This window comes from Pygocentrus nattereri, chromosome 11, assembly GCF_015220715.1.
Source record: "Pygocentrus nattereri isolate fPygNat1 chromosome 11, fPygNat1.pri, whole genome shotgun sequence".
NCBI lineage: Eukaryota > Metazoa > Chordata > Actinopteri > Characiformes > Serrasalmidae > Pygocentrus > Pygocentrus nattereri.
Window position 1 is genome coordinate 38,653,405 of NC_051221.1, and position 17,682 is coordinate 38,671,086.

Sequence of the window (17,682 nt, forward strand, 5' to 3'; positions counted from 1 at the left end):
GCTGTCTTGTAATATACCTCATTCAAAAAGTTGAATCACTTATAACTTTAGGGTGAATGGGTGGGCTAAACTTCTGTAGATGGAATGTGGGGAATATATGTAAATTTGCAGCTTTGTTTCTATGGTATGTTTTGAAACATCAGCAATGTTTACGTTTTACATCAAACAAGTAATTTTTGATTTTCCATTATACGAGCCCTTTAAGACTTACTTAATTGCAGAGGTTTAACCATTAACCCTTTTTTCATCTTAAGAAACATTACATCAGTGAGAATGCTGTTGATCATTGGCGAGACACAGCTTGACCTGTACAGAGACACACAGTCAGGGCACCTTGGTGTGAATGTGTGTATTTATGAATTGTTGTGCCATTAACCGCAGCTAACAGTGGTAGATAACCATGTTATGTACACAAGTGGGCAGGTGCAGGATCAGCAGGAAATGAGGAAACTTCTTTGAAATTGGTCAGAGACTGATGTCCTTTACAATATGCAGGTTTGAACCCAGTTTAAAGATGTATTTAGTGACGGAAAAGAATTTGTTTTTGAGGCTCTCTCAGGAGTTTGGTGGAAAGCTGAGCCCTTTAGAAAACTCTTTGATCAAGAAGTGTAATATTGTGGCTTACTAGTTCTCACTGATACAACAGCATGAGTGTTCTAAGTGGTGGGTGGGGAGATTAAGAGAGAGAGGAGCAAAGAGTTTCAAGTCAATCAATTAAAATGTATTTATAAAACATGATTAACTTCAGCTGAAATGTTGCTCAACAATTCAAATAAAATCTAATCAAATAAATTTGATGCTGTGCAAAAGTCTACAACTAAATCAAACTATCAAAATTTTCACTCTCACACACTCTTCTTTATTACAGCTCCCATTCTTTCCATCTATTATAGTTTTCCACACATCCAAAGTTCAGTCTAAGTTCAGTCTTCAGTCTGGTTGTGCTTCTGCTCCTCACGATCCAAGTAAAACTCATTCAGTGATGCTGCGGTCTGAACTCTGGCGTGCTCAGCGTATTGTTCTGAGAAGACCAGCAGCTTCTTTACTTGATTTTCAAATGTTCTTTTTTGTCTGTTTCCTTCTTGACAGCTACATGTCCTTTCAGACTCATAGTGTTGAGTTGTTCTTCTCACAGTGGAAGGATGGACAGAAACACCTGTGGATTTTTTCAGATCTGAAGCAGGGTTTTGATTTTCTCCTTATGAAAGTAATAATTATCTGATGGAGGTCTTGGTTATGGTGGTCTACCAGGCCTTGCGTGGCTGTTAGGAGTCCCATTTCCTTTATATCTTTCCGTAATACTTTCAAACTTCAGGTTTGAAAACTCCTTTTTGCTCTTATTTTCCTTTGACTTTTGCTTCCTTATACGGTGGATATCTAATCTCCCCAGAAAAGTCTTCTGAAAATGAATGACTTGCACTTAGCGGCGGTTTTGACTGGAAATAAATGAAGGGTAGTGTCTGACTTCGGTGCAGTATGGTAGGTAATGTAATTAAGTATGACGAAGGCTGGCATAGTGCCAAAATAAATGCATGAAAGAAAATAGCCTCAGTTAGACACTATAACAAGGCATTATATGAGTCAGAAATTTCTTTGAGACACCACAGACCACACACAGATAATCCATTTGACTCAATAATTATAATAGTAAAAGAACTGTCTGTGCCCTCGAAACACACTGATAGCCTGAAGATGCAACCCATTGGCCTCTATCTAGTCCTCACTGGACTCCATTCAGTGTGTTTGGAGTCTTTTACTAAATACATGGGAAACATTTAAAATTATTGTCTGTCGTAATAAGTGGTATGATACAAATGCAGCAGACGGGGATGAGGTTGAAAGCCACTGGGGTATAAATCAATACTGTTTTAAAAGTATAAAGAGTAATATGGGTGTGATGTAGAGAGGTAGACTGTCCCCTAGTTTTCAGGAGGAGACAGACGGCGTGAAGAATCATTATCATCTCTTTAACTAAGACACTGATTTGAGTGTGTAAAATGAAGTGAGAAAGTCCTTCAGACTGAATACCTCCTTCTCTCTCCACTTTCTCCCTCTTCATATTCTTGTCTTGCACAAAGAGTTCTTACTTTATGAACTCTTAAACACCTCCCCTCCCATTTTGTGCCCCCACCCTTTTTGTGCAGCCTCAATGAGTGCATGCATTCATGGCTGTGACGTCATAAGTAAGGTGAATGAAAAACAGTGTCATTCGCTTTTATTTCTAATCCCATTAACTCAGACGGACTGACCAGGACGTTGGCCCTTGCGTATAATATAGTCAGAAATTTGGGGTGAGCTGCTCATGCATTGGAACACAGCAGTCTGTTAAATGGATGGAGGGAGAATGTTTAGAATTCAAACGTGGGGAAGACACTGAGCCCCCACCCCCTCTCGGCTCTGCAGTGTTTCCTCCCTGTTGTCAGCTCTGTGGTGTCAGAACCCCATTCCCAGAGCTTCGCTGCAGAATACCAAAACAGCTCCAGCACAAATAATGTTTGAGGGTAAACATGCCAGTCTGTCTGAGATGTTTACCCACAAACAGCATGCTGTTTGAGTGGGTCTGGTTTTGCTGAGAGTAAAAATATGAAAATAAAAATAAAATAAAATAAAAATATGAGCTTCATTAGGACAGTGTCAAATGTAATACACTCAGTAGCCTCCAGAGGTGTAAAATTCCGGTCCAGAAAGTAAAAATGCTTCCCAGGATTTTGTTCCAACGGCCTGGCTTCTCTTGTTAGATCAAACCACCAGCAGAGCTGTCCAGGCAGTTGGAACAAAATCCTGGGGAGGATTTTTACTTTCTGGACCGGAATTTTACACCTCTGGTAGCCTCTTTATTAGATAGCCCTTCCTCCTTGCTGGTGTATAGTTAGAGGCTGTAGCCCAGGTAGTGTTAGCCATCCTCTGGCCCTTCACCAGTGGTCGATTTCTGACAACAGAGCTGCTGTTTTTGTGTGGTGGACCATTCTCAGCCTCGCAATGAGACTGACTTGTGAATAAACCCCAGGAAAAAAACACCACACTGCCTGATACCAGCACCACACACGACCATAACCACAATTATGTCAGTGTCTCTACTGTGCTGAGAATGCTCCACTCACACACAGCAAACGACGGGCCACAGTCTGTAATCGTGCAGCTTTACAGCTATTTGATAAGTGGAGCTTATAAAGTGCTCTGTGAGGGGAAGTACAACGTGAGTGTTAGTGATGTTAGAAACATTGTGTACAGTATGTTGTTCAATTGTTGAGCTTTACGCAGACGGTCATTTAGTTGGGTTAGGTATGTAAGTGAAATAATGAGCTTATATTGTATGTGTTCAAAGGAAAATTAGCTTCACTGAGGCTGCATTATGTAATGTATTTGGTTAAAATTGAAAGAAAATAAATGTGTGCATGTGCTGCTGCCAGTCGCCCCGTAAAGCCTGAAATAATAATGTAAAAGTCTGAGCTCTCGGCTCATTTCATATGTCTTTACATATTTATGTCACACGCACAGACTAAAGAAGAAGATCCGGCTCAATGTTTAGGTCTCTAATTGTACTGTAACATTGTACTGATGAAGGGGTGCATAACTGGGGAATGATTCCCCCTCTACCGCTTGCCAAAACCACATGACTGTGTTCATGGAAATATTTTTTCCAATAGTAGATTTGTTAGTAGATTAGATTAGTAGTTTGTTTACATCCTCAAAAGATATGTCCCTCAACCTTGTCCTGTCCCTAGACTGAGTTCTCTTTGAACACTCTTCTAACTCACAATCATCTGCTCAGGGAAGAGATCCGAAGCACAGCCAAGGTTTTTCTGCACATTGCATGCGAATACATATTTCCACCAAATCCCCAAAACTTACACAGTATAGCTTTAATTTCAGTTTTGAATGTATTTTCCACTGAACGCTTAAAGGAAACTCAACAACACATCACTTTAGTAGGTTTTGGTGCTGTAATGTCATGTTTATTCTTAAATAGTAATTGCCCTTCTATTCCAGTTGTGTTGTAAGGCATTTAGATATCAAGCAACTTAAAATGGTGGAGTACTTATAATGCTATATGTTTATTTAAGATGATAGTCACTCTAAACACTTAAGGAGCTGAGAGAAACACTGAGGCCCATAAATATAATTGTGTTTGGGCTGCAGTGCTACAATTAGGATCCTGAGTATGGGGAATACTCATCTAGACTGTAGTCTATGCACACCAAGCGCTTCAGAGTAAGAGTGCTTATCTAGCTCTCTGCTGCGTATCCTAGATTAGTGCTATCTTTGTTGTACACAACTCCTAATAATGTTCCAGTTGATGATAGTTAACCTAACTGCACTTAAAACCTTATATAGAACTGCCATGTGCTGTTACACAAACCACAAACAATATATGCATGGCCTTTCTTGAACTTGTTCTTTATTATCTGACTCCACAGACTTGAGGAGGAGCACTTTCATTTACATTGCTGGAATCCCTTTTTATTAATTTTGTTGCACTTTTGTAACCAATAATAACTCAGTGAGGATGTAAACTGGACACCAGAACTTAAACTAGACACCAAAAGGTATCTATTGGATGTTTCATTAAGTAGTTCAAGGATTTAGAATCAAGTCTACTTACATATTTTTTGTCAACTGATCTTCCTTAAGAATTGATCTCCACTTTTTAAAATTTGACAAATTCTGGATGTTAATTTCATCCTTGATGCTGCCGTTATCTACGGCTCCATCCATCATTGTGCACTCATCTAACATTTCTTGGCCTCCTACTAATTATCTGAAAGCTATGAAATTCAGGACTAGCATACCCAGTTCCTTTAATATGCTTTTAAACTGTTGAAAGCATTGATTCCAAACTGCTGATCAGTACTGAATAGGCAAACATAGAAGCATTGAGCATGTATGGCACATTTGGATTTGAGTGTCTGAAGATGGGGCTGAACCTGACCCTTTTAAGGGAAAGTTCCCCTAATTTTTCAAATTTCTCCAGAACTCTTACATTCAGTGGCTGAGATGTAAACAAAGTCATTCAGAGTGGTTTGATGTGAAATGGGTGATTGAAGAGAAACTTACTGACTCTGATGTCTTTACAGTGGTGGTGATGGGAACCAGGGGTCATGTCAGTAATGCAAATGTAGCACTTATTATTATTAATTATTATTATTATTATTATTACAAATTATTAATTCTACAAAATGACCAGTGAAGCTACACATCATGTTTTTTTTTTCTGCGCTTTGCTGATGATGGTAAAATTGTGGTAGATCTAAAAAAAAGTTTTCTTTAGGGACTATTTTGCCTTACAATATCCTGCATGAATCCCTCCACCATGATCAGATTTAAAATGCATTGTAGCCCAAAAGCTTATGCCAAAACTATCATGACACAATGTCTCAGACATCTGATATCAAATTCATAACCATGTTTTGCACATGGTACAACCTCATCTCCTTCTTGCCCTCCTTCCCTTCTCTACCCCGCTATTACCCTTTGGCCTCCTTTAAGGCCTGACTATGTTTGTTCTATGTATCACATTATTTGTAAGTCGCTTTGGATAAAAGCGTCTGCTAAATGTAATAACTTTTGTGTTAGGGAGCTTTTAGAGGCATTAAACTCTTCAGATGTCACCACCACTGTGAACAACTCTGTCTTGGTGGAATTCCTCTGTTTGGGACAGGTTAAGTGATACTTTTTTAATCCCACAAACAGGGAAATTCCACCTCCACATTTAACACATCCATGAAGTGAAACACCACATACACACTAGTGAACACACACACACACACACACACACACACACACACACACACACACACACACACACACACACACACACACACACACACACACACACACACACACACACACACACACACACACACACACACCCACCCACCCAAGTGGTGGGAACCCCTATCCATGGCACCCAGGGAGCAATTGGGGGTTAGGTCCTTGCAACTGAGGTCATGGACTGTCGGTGCTGGGGATCAAACCGGCAACCTTCCGGTCACAGGGCCAGTTCCCTAACCTCCAACCCACAACTGCCCCTTATCCTTAGTCATATGCTCCGCTGTGATGCCTCTGGTGTTTCACTGTACCATTCTTGTTTGGTCTTAACTAAACCAGCCATTAGTATGCTTTAACACTGAGTTTAGTGAATCAACATATTTCTCGGCTGTGTACAGTCTCTGCATGAGTTAATGGCCGTCAGGCTAGACGGTGTACACAAAGGAGAAAATGACGCATGGTGAAACTCTACATGCTTCAGTGCTCTTCACAATGTCTTTTATGATATCAGGTACATAAAGCATCGACTCTGCACTCAGGCCAGATCACTTGTGTGTCACGCTCACTCCTAATCCACAATGTTTAGAAAGCTCCATTAATGATTGGCTAAGAGGAGGCTGTAAACCCAGTGATTCTGTGTGTGTTGTAGGCCAGATCCTTTTTATTTATTTATTTTTGGTGCTATAAAATGAGATATGTTTGGCCTTGAATGTTAGACTTTGCCATCACTGCTCTTAGAACTGTAAATCCGTCTTGTTGCAATTAAAAGAGAGTCAACAGCGGCAGGTCCCCTCCCACGCCTGCAGCGATGTTGACGTTAAAAGCTTAATTAATGAACTCAGGTTGTGTTACCATGACCTGCTTCCCACAATGGAGCCATTTCGGATTGTTCAAATCTGAATGGATGAGGAGAGTGTTTCAGGAGGGGGTGTTTTAGATAAACACAGGGAGACTGTTGGGCTCTTTGTTGTGCTCCTTTTTACTCATACAGTGACCCCAAAAAGTGTTTGGACACTTTAACCATTGCTAAACTTTAATGACGTTCTTAAGACTGCTTCCATGAATGTTTAACAAATTGATATTAAAATTTAGAGAAAAACACTGGTAGCACAATAACATAGCATAGCTGCTTCACCCACATTCAACGAACTTCTGCCTTAATCTATGACATTCTTAACTAACTAGAGATGCAGCACTGGTCTGACTCAGGTTGGCACTGTAGCAAATTGGTTCACCCAGTTGCTCCTTCGTAGCCTAGCAACTGTAACTATGCTTGGAATTCATAGCAAAAACTTCACAATATAGAGCCACAGAATATCTGTAAATAAGAAAACTTTCCGAGATAATTTTTTCAAAGAGACTGGTGGAATTTGTCATTTATTTCTCAGACTGAAGAGAAAAGTGGAGTTTAATGTGTAACAGAGTGCATTACTAAAATAGAAAATAGAGTTTCCAAAAGAATTATTGTTAAACCAAACATTTTGTTGCCATTACATCACAGCCAACATGGGACCTCCAATGCCTCACTAAGAGTATTGTAAAGCAAAGAGGTGGAACATCAAAGTGTGGGTCTGTTTTTCTTACAGTGATGTCGGTGAGCTTGTGTTCATTGATGGGATCATGAAACCTGAAGACGTGTGCAAAGAAATAACAAAAGCAACATAAGCTGCCTTTGGAATGAATTCTTTGCTTAAAAGAAGATTACAGTCATGGAATGGTTAGATTTGCAGGGCTGGATGTGATCTTGAATGAATATGAATATATATGGCTAAAGACAACTTGTTAAAATGATTGTGTTTGTGATATGATTGTAAAGTGAATGTGGTTGGTTAGTGTGGTGGTTAACACCTTTGCTTTCTACGCTGTAGACTGGGGTTCAATCCCCTGCCTGGGTAAGCACACTATACCAATAAGAGTCTTTTGGCAAGACTCCTAACACCACCTTGGCCTACCTGAGTAAAACAATCAAATTGTAAGCCGCTCTGGATAAGATGTGAAAATGATTGGTGCTGCATTGTGGCATAATTCAAACAAGGTGACAAGCCCTCTAAAAACACCCCCTGAATTCCTCTAGTCTGTGTTCAATAACACAAGAAAAACAAGCCAGCTAGCGAGATACTAAACTTAACAGAACTGTTCTTTCCTTCACAAGAGGCAATGTGTCCTCTTACCATATGTGATGTGTCCTCCACACGCTTCTACATGCTTAACTGGTTTAAGTCATGCGTTTCAGACTTCTCAGCCATGCTGCTTTACATTATATCCATTATATCTTTTTAAAATAAATGCCACTTAGTTTGACATTATCTTTCCCAACACACTGAAGTTAACACATTTTTAAGTCCAAATATCAAGATCAAATCCAAACGGAAGCCAAATATGTCACCAAATGAAATGTGCTTCAACTACACCTTTAATGTTTGTCTCAGAACCTGATTTATAGCACTTTATATCTTCAAGCTGCTTATTGTAAGGGAATGTGTGAGACACTGATCTTACACTGCATGTACTAGGCTTTATATTTTGTCATATATTTTGTAATGTAATATTTGCACTACTATTTGTGAATCCTGTCTTTCTTTACTGTGTTGTTTACCTGTGTCCCAAAACAACTCAAGCCTCCAGTCCAGAGACATCCGAGTGGGTTCCTTTCAGGTCATAGCACCTCATTCAGCACCCATGAGTCAGCTCAGCAGCTGACTCCTAAGGCCTTCATGATTTGAACTGTTTTAGAAGAGGGGAAAACGCTCATCCTTTGATCTAGACCAATGTGCTTGTCACAAAGATCCATGATGAACGTCAACAGAACATCTCAAGGTGCACAGTTTGGGTTTGACACTTGGTCCTCTCCTTAAAACAGTCTACGCCCAGTCCATACAGTCCATATGGAAACTAAGCTGTGAAAACAGCCCGTTTTGAATTCATTGTTTTTGTGCTGTCATAAAAAAAAACAATGATTTTACGTGTATCCATCTATCCAGCCTGTAATAGTCAAGGCTGCTAATTCATACTAAAGTTAAAAGAAGTTTTTCAGCTCAGGGTGCTTTTTTGAATGAGGCACAAATGCAGGACAGCCAATCAGAAGTTATTTACATATATCAGTCTTAAAGGCACAGTTTACTTGTCAAGACTAAACTTGTTGTAAAAGGTGAGAAATGGTGATGTAAAATGAATAATGACAGTTTCTGTTATATAAACCCGGACAATTACACATAGTGTGCCTCATAAAATAAAATGCAAAAAAACGTAGGATCTTCCACAGGCTAATGCATCATTTAGTTGTCATTTTGCTTCTCCTAACAAACTGCTTTTTTATCATTGGCCCTTATTCAGAAATATTTTTGTGACTCGCGTGCATAAAACATTAAATATGCCACTGCAGTCTGGCAAAAAAAATAGTTTGGGCAGCGGATTTATAGTCAAATACGCTCACGACACAGACTAGACGCGTTGTTTTTACCCGCCCGTATTCCAACAAGCCCCGCCTCCTGCGCTGGGATTGGCCAATTCTTCATATTTACAAGCGGTCCGCCAACAAATAGACAATCACTGTGCAGGACGGGGGAGCCGTTAGCCAATCCGCTGGCGCGGAGGGCGGGGCTTGTCGGAAAACAGGTGGGGAAAACAATGCAGCCTAGACAGCAGCTGGATCTGAGAAAACACACACGCACTCACGAGGCGATGTAATCGGGCCAGCAGCGGAGTAGCCCCCCCCACCACACACGCACACACACACACACACACACACACACGCTCGCTCACACGCACAGACTCTCACACACGCTCTCTCAGGCTCGGTGCTCGGCTGGCTGTGCCGAGTCGGAGCCGGTTGGTCCGTGTGCTCGCAGCGGGTTTGGGCTCTTGGAGAAGCTCCAGACGGATGAAGCGGAGCGGGAGCCGCAGTGAGAGCAGAGTCGCGCCGGAGTGCGGACAGCGGTCTCGGTGAGATGTAGACCACGGACGGGCACTAGAGCGACTGAACACGGTGAGTGAGTGTCTGGTGGAGACGCTCATCCACGTCTTGGCTGTGGTCGCCGCGGTGGTCTAGTTTCAGCAGAGCCATGAGCGCAGAAATGTGCGCCACTCGAACAGCTGCCCTGTCTGAGACGAGCTGGGTGGTTATTTTGCTTCGAAAAAAGCCTGCATGACAGTCGAGGAGCGCACATGTAGGAAAACGACACGTTTCAGTGACAGTGGCTGGTCTTAAATGTAAAACGAAGCAGCCAGGGGTTTTTTGGCGGTTGCTGAATAGATGGGCCTCTTTGCGGGTGGAGGAAACCAGCGAGAGGTTAAATTTAGGTGCGGGCAGCTGTGTGCAAACTGTCTGGGAACCTGAATGCTTAAGTAGGTGCCAGATACCCACTAATGGCAAAATGTATTAAAGTGTTTTACCTCCTTGTGTCTCTAGCTTGTTCACTGTCGCTCAGAGACCAGTTCAGCTTTTCAGCTGGAAACACCTGTTTATTCAGTACCTGAAGAGAACTGAAAAAAGGGGCCCATAAGCAGCTTTTTCATGCGTTTTTCCCCTTAATTAAACATTTCCCGCCATCTAGGTAGGTCTAATAATTAAACAGGCTGATTTTTCGACTGTGCTTTAAAAGAAAAACGAGATAGTAAGCAGATAGTCTTTCAAAGAGCAGTCCCACCAGAAACACTCCTTATAGCTTCGATGCGAGTGGGCGGGGCTAAATTGCTGTAAGATGAACAGGCAATATATATGTTTGTTGTTTTTTCGTGATACCACAAGAAACAAAGACCTGATGTTGGAGCATAGTCTCCATATATGTGTACTGTATGGACTGAGGTGGGAACTGTTTTATTTTTAAAAATAAGGAATATGAACGCTTTTAACTCTGGATATCTACCACTTGTTTCTGTGTAACGCTCACAGCAACAATCTCCCCGCCCTTCCTTTCCCTAACACATTCACATTTCTTTTTACTTTTTTCCTTAGCAGCTCCATCGTCAGTTTCAGCAAACTGAAACCATAGTTCTGACGCAAACTTTAGTTAATACTGTTAGTATTTAAACCTAACTTTTTTATTGCACTGATTAAGCTCCTTTATTAAGTGCTGATAGGTATTACAGATTTCACTACACATCCGCTGCTGCTAGACGGTTCCTCTAGACTCTGGAATAGGACGTATTGAAGTGTTGTGCCAGTTTCTGAGTTTGCTGCTGTGCTTAACATGTTCCTGACTCATGGTGATGGTGATGTTGTAACCCATATATAACACTTAAAAGTAGCATTTGCCACTAAGTGAGACACCTGCACACTTCCCCTTGGTCAGCACTGCGTAATTGTATGATATCAGGTAAGACTGACGTGTGGTCACCTTAAATACAGGAGCTCAACTGAACTGAGTGAGGGCTGCAGTTATGTCCACCAGCATTCATTAGATCTGGCTTATTGGGTAAAGTGAGTGGTGCAGTACAGGACTGAAGGGCTTTCTCTGAGTGCTGGGCACCCAGGCCAGTCAGTCACTGGGTTAAAACCTTTAGCCCAGTTTCGGTTTTAGCCACTAGACGGCATCGGAGTTCAGTGCCCCTTCAGACTGTACGCTTGAATGTTCAAACTTCAAGGGTTCTGAAAACTGGTCATAATAACCCATTGTCACTTTGTCAAAGTCATACTTTGATTTCAAGACATAGCTAACAGGCTTAATTTTGTGCCAGTTGGTAGCATGTTTTTAATATTTAAGCTGGAGCCCCTTAAATTTTAAACGCCTGTCAGCATGAACAGACTTCTATTACCCATTATCATAGTAATGTAGTGTTTAGTTCCATAAGTGATTCATTAATAACTCAATAAAATGACTAAAGTTCAAGGGATTTACAGGTTTTTAATAGACAGAGAATTACTTCCCAATTTATTATACATGAGCCGATGTAGTCCCTTGTAATGTATTCGACTGGCTTTTATGTCTGAGCACTGTGCGTGGATTTATTAATGGACGTGCCGTGTTTCATCATACGCATGTTCTTGTATGTCTAAGTGCAGGAATGTGCATTTCTTCCTGGAAAGTCGGTCCTTTCTGTGGGATATGTTCAGCAGATAGCGTGCAACTCGTGTTTTGACTCCTGTTTGCGTAATTACTGGGGGAAACGGTTCAGTGCAGATGGTTTTCTTGCTCAAGGAACCTGCTTGACCAGCAGGGGGGGTGTAGTCTGTGCTCCCTGGCCAGGCTTCTGTGCTGTGTCTCGAAAGCTCAGGCTTTTGAATGACTATTTCTCCTCATTTCTGGTCTTGCTTAGTGATCCAAGCATGAGAGTATCAACAGCTAATGACTATAGACTACAGACAACCCAGTAGATTATGGTGTTTGGCTGAGGATCTGCAAGTAGGGTTCCTACAAGGAAGAACTTCTGGCCCAGAGTTAACCAAGAGCAACCATTAGGTATCAGTGTGTCGACTTGTCACCTGTACATTGAGAATCTGTGCTTTTATGGATGTGCACAGGTGAGTTTTCGATGAGAGGATATTTCACCAGTTTACCAAAAAATGTACCGATAGGTTATATTGTTATTGGCTGCTGCCACACTGGTAGATATCGTGAGGTACAACATGTGGCTTACAGAGCATATGCAGCCTGCCACTGCTTCTTTTTCAACTACGTGCCACAGTGCACATTCGGTGCTGAACACTCAGAAGCACCGTCTAGACTTTCAGTTCCATTTGTACTTGGCTACAGGCATATGGTGCAGCTGAAACACAAACCCAGCAGTGGAAAATAGCAGAATTTCTGAGCGCATTTAACACAAATAAACAAAAATGGAAATGAAACATTGTTAATTTTGCATGTTTCAGTGAAAATGCATTCGTATCGACTTTATCGTTCACTGCACTTGAAACCGCTCTGCTCTCTCACACTCTGCTGTGTTTTTTACCCTTCGTGTCTTTCGTTCATGTTGTCTGCTCTCACATGCAGTGCATGGTCATAAAATGCAGAAACTGGGGTTTAAACAAACCACGAACATCCGAGGAGAGAGGGAGATGCCAGTCTGACACAAAAGTGGGCACACCCACCGTCTTTCACTCTAGTGTTTCCAAAAGTTCAAACATTAACAGATACAAAGATAAAACAAAACAGATGTCGCCACACATGAGACACAAGCAAAGCCATCAGGTTGCCAGAACTGAAGAAGTGTAGGACCAGGGTCATCAGAGGGACGAATGTTTAGTTTCTGTGTCCCTTGTGAAAAGAGACGCATTAGCAGCTCCTCAGTCTTACCTTGCATATTATTTTTATTCTGTCAGCTCATTACTGAGCACATTACTGACCACCCCCCCACCCCCCCTCTCTCTGGCTGTTTATATGTGAGAAACGGTTCAGCTGTTTAATTTTCAGATACGGCAAAAATGAATTTCTGGTTCTGTATTTGGTTACATTTCTGTTGTTGTTTATAATTTTAATAGTAGAAATGAAGAGTTTCATTCCAATTATCCTTTGTATCTTTTTGTAATAATCTTGGAAATAGTGAGTTTTTGAGAAGAATAACAGCTGATATATATTATAGAAAACACATTCCACATATCTAATAAAGGTGGTATGAATAATAATACAGCACTGATATTTCTTTAAAGGAAAACTCTCAAAGTGATCTATAGAGCATTTTGGAATAAACCCGTTTAATTGTTCTGTACAGCTTCAGTTGAATGTACGTCCAACTGGTGTTGTACTATGAGGGAGAGGATTTTAAGGAAAGGTGCTGTCAATCAAGGAAGTTACATTTCATTACATTTCTGTTTATTAGGCTGTAGTAATGTCGTCCCCATCCACTTCTTTCTTTGGGCCTTGCTATATATAGCGAGACCAGTGACATCATCAGGACTGAGCTGAGTATGCTGAATCAGGTCTGCACTCAGAAGGCATATAGAAGGCTTTGCTGTCTGCCACCTAGAACAGCTGACATCAACTTGTGGTCATTAAGCTAGAAACATTTAAATTAGCATTCTTGAATATGAATTACAGTACCGTGCTCTTATGCTTTGGAAATTCGAGTAGCTACTATATATATTGTGAAGGCCAGCTATTCAGCAGAGACTAGTTGCGGCCACAATTTCTGGCATGTTTGTTCAGAATCAGAAACATTTCACACCATAATATACTGGCCGGGTAATGAATCCGTTCTGCCACGACTTTTAGAACAGCACCATCTGTCAGGATTCAGATAAGAGGCAGTCCGCCACTGAATTACTGTTTGCCTATTTGGCCTTCGCTGAGAGATACGAAACCAAAAACAAACCAAACCAGTGAGCTTGAAGGTGCAGCGGATCTGAGCACCCATGGGCTGCAGAGTTCCTCTGAAACTTCTAAGTAGCCCCACAAGGTCCTGCTTTACTGTGCTGGAGTAGTCCTTTGAATTCTTGCACTGATCCTAATGTATCTTGATTCATTTGAAAGCATTGTGTTGTTTGTTCGACACACAATTACGTTTAACAATACAATACAATTACAATAACGTTTGAGGGCAGACACAGCCACTGCACAGACCTTTCTGTAACCCCCTCCATCTCTGCATCAATTATTTACCACGGCGTATGTTTAATACTCATCTGTGTTTGTGAAATTATAATTTAGAGATGTACACTTCTAGGCCAGGTATGGTGCTGCACCTCAGGGCTATGGGAGTGTGTGTGTGTGTGTGTGTGTGTGTGTGTGTGTGTGTGTGTGTGTGTGTGTGTGTCTGTATGTTAAAAAAAAAAAAAAACCTTTGTAATGGTGCCGACTTTGTGCTTACAGTGCTTCTTGAAAAAAAAAAGCTAGATGGTTTTACATGGGCAGCATCTTTTCTTTTTGGTTAACGGGAACCTAAATCTGATTTCCTCCTCATTAACACACACAGTATACTGTATACATATCTTATGAATAAGTTCTCTCTTTTTGGGTCCTGATCTTGTATAAGCTGTCCTCTCACCTGTCACAGGGCTGATATGTGTTACATAGCTTTAAAGCAGCTATGCATTCTTCCCAAAGTCACCTTCTCTCTTCCAGTCTGAGTAACTGACCGGAAGCTAACCTGTCCTGCATAACTGAACTGGCATCTCTCTGTCTGCCTGTCTGCTGTTTGTTCCTTCATTCGTTTGTCTAGTTATGCTAGCGTTCAGGTTTTTAAGACATATACTGTGACATCATGCAAATTAATGAATCAATCCATTTGTTTTTTATTGCATTTTTGTGAGGAACATAATGACAGAATGGGTCTTAATGTGCTATAATGAGGCTGAGTACAACAGTATGTGCATATAACTGACGCATAACTAGCAGATTTGCACTGTGGTTACTCTGCTTTCTCTGTTTCCATGAGACATTATTATGTCAAATTAGAGGTTGAGTTAGAGGCTCAGAAATAGCCCACAACTCTGCAAGCACTTCAACGCCCTCACAGCGACCAACAGTTTCCAAGGGATGACCTCCACTTCCTCTGTCTCTACTGTTGAATTTATTTTAGTTTGAGCGCTGTAGCAGGCTGGCACTGTTGGACAGAAGGATGTCAGTCAAGTGTGCTTTTGCAGTTTGTTTAATATCATAGTTTTAGTATCACACAAACATGTTTAAATGTTTTGCTTATTACACAATATGTGTTTGTTCCCTGGGTAGTTAAGGTTAGACTTAATATCTGTAGGTGGTTGCAACATATAATACCCATAGAACATTTGAATTGTCTTTATTTGTTTGACCTTTATTTAACCAAGATACCCCTGAGATTAAATATCGGTTTTACAGGTGAACCCTGTAAAAGAAGACAGTAAAATGAAGTTTTAGTGAGTTAAAGTAACTGTACAAGGAAGAAGAAAAGGAAAACTGGCTTTGCAAATTCCATATCCTGATGAAAACAATCATTCAGTGCTTTTGAAGTGTCTTAAAAGTCACACCCCCCCTCTTCCATGAAGCCCACCAGACCCACATACATATGGAGAAAAACCCTTTACATGTGCAGGCCTGAAGCCCCAGGCTACCTTTGTGCTGTTAGAGCAGCATAGCTGCTCAAATGATTTTCCATTAGCCAGAACCAGGCTTTTATTCTCTTTAAGAACTCCACATGAGTCGAAATTGACCCAGATGGTGGTGCATAAGTGGTGAGGTTTCTGTCTGCACGCCCCTATAAAACGCCAAGTTTCATTTCCTCTGTCTCTGGTGAATGAAGGGGCTCTGCGTCTGCTGCCCTGCACTTCATTCCCAAGAGGCTTCTTACTGAGAGCATAAGTGGTTATTCAGATGAATAACAGAGAAATCTGAGCAGCAGAGACATTTGAGTGTTCATTGTACTTTGTCTCTGCCTTGCTAAAGTGCAGCAACCTGCTCTGACCATTCAGCTCACAGTGGCAGGCCGGTCTGTAGCCGTCCGTTCTGCTGCCAGAACAGACCTGTAATGCCTTACATATGAGAGGTGTGAAACGTCAGACTGCAGACTCTCTCGCTTTCTTTCTCTCTCTCTCTCTGCATCTTCATAGCCCAGATCAGGATCTCGAGGAGGAGAGTAATGTTGGAAAGTTGTAAACTGTGGGAGAGTGGGAGGAGAAGAATAGAGAGAGGGAAGAATGTAGAATTGTTGTAAATTGTTTAGTCTCATTTTGGATTTCCCACAGTGACAAGAGCACAGCTGGAGCAGATGAAACAGAGAATTTCTTGATTTGCTCAAAAGCCACAGGTGCAGGTGGTGAGCTCATGGTGTGTATGAGTCTTTGTGGTTCTGTGCTTATTTCATCTCTTCTGGCTTTTGGTATTTACATTTTAGCAGTCAGCATTTCTTCTTTGGTACGTGTAGAAAATTTTCTCATATGTTTACTAATCATACTTTATCATACGTAATACTTCGGGGGGCAATTGCACTGGTGGCCATGGCACAGGGTGGTCCGCAAAAATCTTTAGTAGTCCTCTTATATTGATACGGACACCAACTTTACACGAGTGACTCAATTTATTTAGCTCATCAGTTGGCTTCTGTCAATACTACACAGACAGAACTGACATTTATATGTTCCTCTTATTCTTAGTGCACCTCATCTGTGGAACCGACCCTTCACAGTCTGCAACATAATATCATTGTTGTTGGAAAAAAACCTCGTATCTCCAAAATTGTAACTTTACAGGAGAAGAAAAAAACCTACTTTACTTTTAATGTAAGTCAATGGAACCAGACATTTTCCCAGGTCATTTTGCACCGTTTCATTTGGTCCATTGATCATGAAATTCATGTGCAATGTAAAGAGCGGTAGGAATTTTCAAATTATGTCAAAAACTGAAAAATGATAAAAGATACAAGGTTTTCTTCCGACAACAGCGATATATTCACCATTGATCATTTTGAAAGCTTAAGTTGTCTAATGTAAGTGGGTGAAACTTTCATTCATTGAGAGCATTCTTCCTTTGTGACATAACAGTAGTGAGTAAAGAGATTATATTGTCATTTTTAATGCAATTTTTTACAATATTGGGGCTTTTTTTTGCACCAGTGCCCATAAAATCTTCATCACGCCACTTTATCACACCTACAGCCCACAAATACTGAGGAGCAGATGTTTAACAGGATGCACTCATCCTCAGCTAGGCTAGCCTCAGTTAGCTTAGCTAGCTTTGCAAACTTTGTAATGCTGTTTTTTTTAGAAGTCTGACCATGAAATACATACAATAATTGCTTTATCTGACTATAAGCTTTGGTTTAAAAACCGTGGTGTATTGCCTTTCTCTTTGTGGTTGATCACTGTGTTGCTCTGTAGCTAGCTAGCAAACTACCAAGTAAAGTGATGAAGTTGTGTAAACAGTCGTGTGTAACAGAATTTAGTGGTTTGCTACTTCATTCTGAACATCCATCCATTTTCTAAGCCGCTTCTCCCTCAGGGTCGCGGGGGGGGTGTGCTGGAGCCTATCTCAGTGGTCATCGGCAGGACACACCCTGGACAGGTCGCCA

At 41.1% G+C, this 17,682-nt stretch overlaps 1 protein-coding gene across 1 annotated transcript in view; it reads left to right on the forward strand.

The window, feature by feature from the left end:
• Window positions 1–9,427: 9,427 nt before the first annotated feature.
• The window catches only part of prr5b (proline rich 5b (renal)), a 43,420-nt gene continuing 35,165 nt past the window's right edge, over window positions 9,428–17,682 (forward strand). The window contains exon 1 of the mRNA XM_017706412.2: window positions 9,428–9,754. The gene's annotated coding sequence lies outside the window, so the exon portion shown is untranslated. The remainder of the gene's footprint in view (window positions 9,755–17,682) is intronic.